Genomic DNA, 8450 nt, shown 5'->3' on the forward strand with positions numbered 1-8450 from the left:
GTTTAGCTGTTTCATTGAATGATGCAATATTAGTATATTTATACATATCGTATAGTGGAATCTTGAATTATGAGCATAATTTGTTCCGGAAGTAAACCAATTTGAATTTTCCCATAAGAAATAATGGAAACTCAAATTATTCATTCCACAGCCCCCAAAAAATAAATACATAAAAATAACTAATATAAAATAAAAAATAAAAATAAATCCCGACAAATACGTGTTTCCGTCTATACGTGCAGGCGCTGTGTTTGTGTGTGTGTGTGTGTGTGTAAATCTAAAGTAAGCTCCCCTCTCCCCCTTTTCATCTTACACAGTTACCCTTTCTCCACTCTTTTTTACACATACAACAGAAACATAGTTAAAAATAAATCTCTCTAATGACCCTCGATTGAGCGACACACTAACAGTATCACACATTTCACAAAACAGTAATTGCTTCTGTTGTAGGATCCAACATACAGTATTAGCCACAGATTCCGTGCTTCAATTTTTGTTTTTGCAAATCATCACCTGCGTTTTCTGCCGCTGCCATATTCAGACATTATTACATCACTCATTGCATGAGTGAAGTTTAATTTAAGCTCTCCATGGCGCTTCATAGGGCACACAAATACAAACTGCAGGGTGATACAGAGAGGGAGAGAGAGAACATGGATCTTCAACCTCTCTAAAGAGACTTGCTTTTGCTTTACACGCACGCACACACGTGTGTTATAATAAACACGTATACTGACACAAAATAAAATATATATATATTTTTTTAAATTTAGTCCTGTCCAATTCTTTTTCCCCGATTTTCTCCCCAATCTATTCGTTTAGCCAATTCCTCCCCGTCACTAGGAGGCTCCCACATTAAGGCTACTACTACCACTCAGTCGGGAGGGCGAAAGCTATCCGGTGTTTCCTCCAAACCACGTGACGCGAGCCGACCGCATCTTTTCGAACTGCTCGCTCACACTGTTAGGGGCGGAGTAACACACTCGGAGGAAAGCGCTAGCCGCTCCTTCCGCGTGCGGGAGCTCACAGACGCCCCTGATTGGCTGTAGAGCCGTGATTAATGTGGGAGCACAAGTACCTCTCATCCCGCCCCCCTGAGAGAGCTCGGCTAATCAGCTCTCTCTGTGCCTCCGGCTGTGAGAGGAAAACAGCATCACCCGGGGTTCGAACTGCGCCACTCGGAGGCATAAAATATGTTTTACACACACACACACACACACACACGGTCACAGTGTTATAGTAAACAGTACACGCGTGCAATGATGTTGATTATACCAGTAAGAGACGAGCACTAAGACCCAGCAGGTGAGATGATTACCCACAATTGCACAGCACAAGAGAGAGAAAAACCGTTGGCTCAGCTGTGATCACGTGACGCTCGGCAGCAAAACAAGAAGCGCATGCGTGATACATGATACTCGGTACTCGTAAACCAAGACTTGTTCGTTTTTCAAGTCAAAATTTATTAAAAATATTTGCTCGTTTTGTGGAACCCTCGCAAACCGCGTTACTTGCAATCTGAGGTTCCACTGTACTGTGTTTGTGTGTGTATATATATATATACACTGACCTAAAGGATGATTAGGAACACCTGTTAAATTTCTCATTAATGCAAATATCTAATCAACCGATCACATGGCAGTTGCTTCAATGCATTTAGGGGTGTGGTCCTGGTCAAGACAATCTCCTGAACTCCAAACTGAATGTCAGAATGGGAAAGAAAGGTGATTTAAGCAATTTTGAGCGTGGCATGGTTGTTGGTGCCAGACGGGCCGGTCTGAGTATTTCACAATCTGCTCAGTTACTGGGATTTTCACGCACAACCATTTCTGGGGTTTACAAAGAATGGTGTGAAAAGGGAAAAACATCCAGTATGCGGCAGTCCTGTGGGCGAAAATGCCTTGTTGATGCTAGAGGTCAGAGGAGAATGGGCCGACTGATTCAAGCTGATAGAAGAGCAACTTTGACTGAAATAACCACTCGTTACAAACGAGGTATGCAGCAAAGCATTTGTGAAGCCACAACACGCACAACCTTGAGGTGGATGGGCTACAACAGCAGAAGACCCCACCGGGTACCACTCATCTCCACTACAAATAGGAAAAAGTGGCTACAATTTGCACGAGCTCAAAATTGGACAGTTGAAGACTGGAAAAATGTTGCCTGGTCTGATGAGTCTCGATTTCTGTTGAGACATTCAAATGGTAGAGTCAGAATTTGTCGTAAACAGAATGAGAACATGGATCCATCATGCCTTGTTACCACTGTGCAGGCTGGTGGTGGTGGTGTAATGGTGTGGGGGATGTTTTCTTGGCACACTTTAGGACCCTTAGTGCCAATTGGGCATCGTTTAAATGCCACGGGCTACCTGAGTATTGTTTCTGACCATGTCCATCCCTTTATGACCACCATGTACCCATCCTCTGATGGCTACTTCCAGCAGGATAATGCACCATGTAACAAAGCTTGAATCATTTCAAATTGGTTTCTTGAACATCACAATGAGTTCACTGTACTAAAATGGCCTCCACAGTCACCAGATCTCAACCCAATAGAGCATCTTTGGGATGTGGTGGAACGGGAGCTTCGTGCTCTGGATGTGAATCCCACAAATCTCCATTAACTGCAAGATGCTATCCTATCAATATGGGCCAACATTTCTAAAGAATGCTTTCAGCACCTTGTTGAATTAATGCCACGTAGAATTAAAGCAGTTCTGAAGGTCAAACATCGTATTAGTATGGTGTTCCTAATAAACCCTTAGATGAGTGTATATATATATATATATATTCAATATATTCAGACTTTTCATTCAATATATATAGAATTTGCATTCAGTTCTCTTATGAATATTTTCCTAAACGGCTTGCCATATATATATATATATATATATATATATATATATATATATATATATATATATATATATTAGTTTTAAAAAGTATCACCAAATTTTCTACTCTTACTTGAGTAATGTTTTGGATGTTTTGGAACATTTTGAATTTTTTTGCCTACTCTACCCACCTCTGCTTATTTATTAAATTGTTTGATTTTAAATCAGAATTTTGTCTGAATTTTGTCATTGAAAATATTAATGACGTCCTCACTACTACATGATGTTGGTATGCACGTTTCTGCGGTGGTTTTATTGTTAGCTAATTTCACTACAGAATTCAAAAACTATCTAGGACTATTTATGTTATCTTCTAAAAGAATGGAGTGATATTGTGATCAAGCGGCATTAAGAGCTTTTTAGATCTCAGGACGTTTTCTTTTCATGGTGTTTTAAATACTACCAATTTAGTTTATGCAATTTATATTCTAGTTTTCTAGTGATCTGTTTTAATGTGTATGTGATCATTACACCAGGGTGCTAGTTTTTCTCACTAATTATTTTTCTTTTACCTGGAGCCTCATTATCTAGAGTATGATATAATGTTGACTCTAAATATTCAGTCACATGATCGAGTTCTGTGGGATCAGGTGGTGATCAAATCATTGTTAAAAACAATTGTTAAAAATTGTTAATAAACACACTTTAAATTAAATAAATAGATCTGCGATAACTTTAGACTGGGGAAAAGTCCCTATAATTTCTGTATGATTGAGTCCTGCTATGCACTGATTTACCGGAATTGACACAAATGCTGTTCTCACAGCATCCTCTGGATACTCCAAATGAATATTAAGCAATTAATGCTTTGTCTACAGAAATGACCAGGTTTAAGAGGAATGCACAAATTATATGGCCCTCGGGGTCTGTAAATAATAATTAAAATTTATGTTAGTATAGAGAATTTTAAATACATTCAATTTCTGTCCATGTCATTATTCGATGTTCAGATTATCATTATAAATAACTGTGACGTCTCCTCCTCTACCAGTGATAGGTTTATTAACAATAAGCGCTTTAGTTGTGACCTTGTGACTTATGTTTCTATATACAGTACATTAAATTATATACTCTTATTGCTTTTTTATTATATATGACATGTGACAAAACAAAATAGAGGCAATTTAGAAAGATTTTTAATTATTAAGTAGATAGCAGATGTTTGTTCTTACTGAAAGTGCTTCTGTGACTGGGTGCGAATGTGGGTTTTGTCAGGCAGCTGCTCTCTCCTCAGTATTGCAGACCATACAGACCTACTCTCACCCGACAGTTAGTGTAACTAACCACTGTACAACACCAGGGTAGTAGAGTGATACACATAGTCAAACGTCCCCAGTGATGTTATGCTCTATATCAGCACTCGTGGAAAGTCTCTCGGCCAAACAGATTGCTCAGAACCAACTGTTGTATAAAGACAATCAATCAACACCTCCTGACCAATCAGAATCCAGAATTCAACAGTGCTCAGGTTTAACTTCTTAACTGTTTCACTCGGTGTTAAATCAAAAATCAGTTCCTAGCAAACAGCACCAGTGAGCGGTGTCTTCACTTTACTGACTAGCTGCAGTCAGTCCCTGTGTCTAAACTCAATGAATCTAATGATCTGTTTATCACAATGATGATGTGTGCAATAGAATAAGAGTGTATTTGTGTGTTTAATCTCCTACAGTCAGGAGTACACACGTCATTAAATAAATACAAAAGTGAAGCCACACACATGTATAAATGTTCTGTTCTTTGTTCTAGTTGAAGTAAAATGTAACAAGCCACGTGTGTACAACGGCCGAGAAGCAGAGGGATTAAAATCCTCCTATAGTCACGGAGAGACTGTTAGATTCACATGTAACATAGACTATAAGTTTGAAGGAACAGACACTGCACGGTGTGAAGATGGAACTTGGAAGCTCCCAGTGTGTAAAGGTAAAAACTGTCCTCATTACAAACATTAATAATATTTCTGAACAACACTTTTTTAAACACATTTTAAAATAATGACAAGACTGTGACACATTGATCAGAGAGACAGACAGAGAGAGAGATTTGGTTTATATTTTGCCTCAAACAATTATAATGAATGTACAGTATAATAATTTTAGTAGCTGAAAGTTTGAATGATCAAAATATTAATTTGTACAAATGACAAAAACCCCTAAAATAAATGTGATAAAAATGGTTGTAAAGTGCAAGCTTTTTAAACTTTTCCAAAAGGTTTATGTCTCTCAAAGTTACCGAAATATACTTTTTAATAAGTTAATATATATTTAGACATTTTCCATTGTAATGTTCCAGCTGAAACACAGCTTAGATCCTGCAGTCTGCCATGCTACATTTACTGCACCATTTCACTGTGTGTAGTTTTACTCTTAGACCGTCCTGGAACGCCCCTTTGGAGATGTACATTTTCCCAGCCAATCAGGATGCAGAAACTAGAAACAGCCAGGGGAGAAATATTCCTTTTAAACCCACATATGTTCGAGACATTATAAGAAGAGGTTTCAAATGTTATCCAGAAAGACCAACCAAACTGAAGTCTGCACCCACTCTCATTCTTTCAGGATAACATTTGAAACCCCGGTTATGAGGCATTTCCCCTCCATCTGGTTATTTCAATCCATATTCTGATTAACGAAATGTGGGGAGAAAGGATTTTTTTTAAGTAGCAACCAATTTATTATGCGTATATTATGTGTAAGTCTTTATTCATGAGGCCATCCCCAGTGTTCAGCAATACAAATGGCATCAATAGCCTACAGTAGCTATTTATTTTTGGCTCTTAAGTAACAGACGGACCAGGATGCAGGATCTGAGCTGTATTTCAGCTGGGAAATAACAGACGCATTTTGGAGACGTGTAGGACTTGAACAACTTGTTTAAAAGGAGTATAATTGTATTAAGTACTTTGTCACATGACTAAGGATCATTATAATATTTGAGGAAGTAACAGAGCTGAAATGAAAACGATGCAAGCGAACAGCAGCAAATTCTGCACAGAAGAGCTGTAGAGTGGCACCAACCACTTTTTATTCAAAGTAGAGCTCACACGGGACAGCAGTTTAATCTTTATGTCCTTTACATGAATTAATCTTTAGATTTTAGACATATTTTTTTACAAATCTGCCACGTGCAGAGTTATAACTACCTCACTGGAAACATTGCACTAGAACATTATATTGCAAATCTTCAGCCAATTGGACATAAACTATTTGTGATATGTACATTCAACCCCCATTCTACCCCATCTACAATTATATTATTATAATTATACTATTATATTATATATTATAACATATGATTTAATTCTATATGAATAATCATAACTATCTCACTGCAGTTTTGCATTAGAATACATTAATATTGCACACCATGAGTGCACTGTGCAAAGACATTAATTAGGAATGTAATTTTGGTTTACTGCAGGTGGATAATTTAAGTTCTGCATTTTATTTCATAAATACGAGGAGGACTCAAACAGGCATTAAGTATTTTATTTGAAAGAACCTTCAACCCAACTTATTTTTTCTTCAAAATGTTTTTGTTGCATGCAGAAATATTTTTTTTTCTCTGAAGCAGTTCATTGATTTCATAAATGTGACACACTATAGTTTTTTTTTATACATAGCATAAAGATAAAAAATGATATATGCAGTGTTCTCTTCATTTTAGATGTCCAAGGGGTTTTTGACAACCCGGTGTTTTCTATTCTGTGGGAAATGGGTCCAAATGGCTCTTTGAGTGTTTAAGGGTGCCGACCCCTGAATCAGGCCATACAGGCAATTCCCAGGGTGCCAAATGTTAGAATGTCGCCCCCTGTGTCTAGAGTGTCTTACTGCTTTTGCCCCACAGCAAATTTCCTACAATTACTTTCTGTTTCAAATGTATTCAAAGTTGCAAGTAATTAAATAAATAAATAAATACCATTCAGTTTATAGTGACACCTTACATCTGTTTCACCCCCGTGCCAGCACACGACACCAGTGAGCGGTGTCTTTACTTTACTGTCTACTGTAGTTGCAGTCAGTCTCTGTGTTCAAGTTCAAGTTCAAGTAGTCTTTATTGTCATTACAACCATATACAGTTAGTACACAGTGAAACGAAACAACGTTCCTCCAGGACCAAGGTGCTACATGCAACATAAATTTACAACATAAATTAACAGAGACACTAAACTAGCTAACCAAGAGGCCTAGTTAGCTGGCTAGCAGAGACAGGACAGAGAGACCTAACATAAATTACAACATAAATTAATAAAAACTAACTAAAACTAACTAGCTAAGTAACATTTTTATAGACAACATAAAGTGCACCTGCAAATGTGCAAACAAGAGCAACAACAAAGTGACGGTGTGCAACCACGACATAACAGAACATAAAATATGGTGTTGAGGTAGTGGGTAAACGTAAACATTCTTTAAAAACAGCAGCAAGAATTGAGGAGTTAGTGCAAAATGTAGTCCAGTAATGATCATTGTGCAATAGATAAACATTGAAGCATTTACAGGTTGGTGTGTACGATAATTTGGTGGTGTAGGTCAGTGTGTCTGCACTTGTGTTCATTAGTCAGTCCAGTCCCAATATTGTGAGGTAGTTGAGTTAAGCTGTGTGATAATGTGTGTGTGTGTGTGTGTGTGTGTGTGTGTGTGTGTGTGTGTGTTTGTGTGTGTGTTTATCAGTCCAGTCCCTTTTTGTTGAGGAGACGGATGGCTTGTGGAAAAAAGCTGTTGCACAGTCTGGATGTGTGTGCCCGAATGCTTCGGTACCTTTTTCCAGATGGCAGGAGTATGAAGTGTGTGTGAGAGGGGTGTGTCCGATCAGCCACAATGCTGGTGGCTTTGCGGATGCAGCGTGTGGTGTAGATGTCTTCAATAGAGGGGAGAGAGACCCCGATGATCTTCTCCGCTGTCCTCACTATCCGCTGTAGGGTTTTGCAGTCCGATATGGCACAATTCCCAAACCAGACAGTGATGCAGCTGCTCAGGATGCTCTCGATAGTTCCTCTATAGAAGGTGGTCAGGATCGGTGGTGGAAGCTGGGCCTTCCTCAGTCTTCTCAGAAAGAAGAGACGCTGTTGGGCTTTCTTGTGTAGGGAACTGGTGTTGAGGGACCAGCTGAGGTCCTTCTCTAGGTGGACACCCAGGAATTTGGTGCTTTCGACGATTCCCACAGAGGAGCCGTTAATGCTCAGCGGAGAATGGTCGCCTCGTGTCCTCCTAAAGTCAACAACCATCTCCTTTGTCTTGTCAACATTTAGAGACTTTACACCAGTCCGTTAGCCTCTGCACTTCCTCTCTGTGTCTGAGCTAAACGAATCTAATGAATCTAATACTCGATTATCATGATAGTTCATACAGTAGAATAAGAGAGAGAGAGAGAGAGAGAGAGAGTGTGTGTGTGTGTGTGTGCGTGTGTGTTTTATTCTAAAATCTCCTACAGTCAGGAGTACACACGTCATTAAATAAATACAAAAGTGAAGCCACACACATGTATAAATGTTCTATTCTTTGTTCTAGTTGAAGTAAAATGTACTGACGAGCCACGTGTGGCCTACGCCCGAGCAGCA

Source organism: Clarias gariepinus, chromosome 1, assembly GCF_024256425.1.
Source record: "Clarias gariepinus isolate MV-2021 ecotype Netherlands chromosome 1, CGAR_prim_01v2, whole genome shotgun sequence".
NCBI classification, from domain to species: Eukaryota; Metazoa; Chordata; class Actinopteri; order Siluriformes; family Clariidae; genus Clarias; species Clarias gariepinus.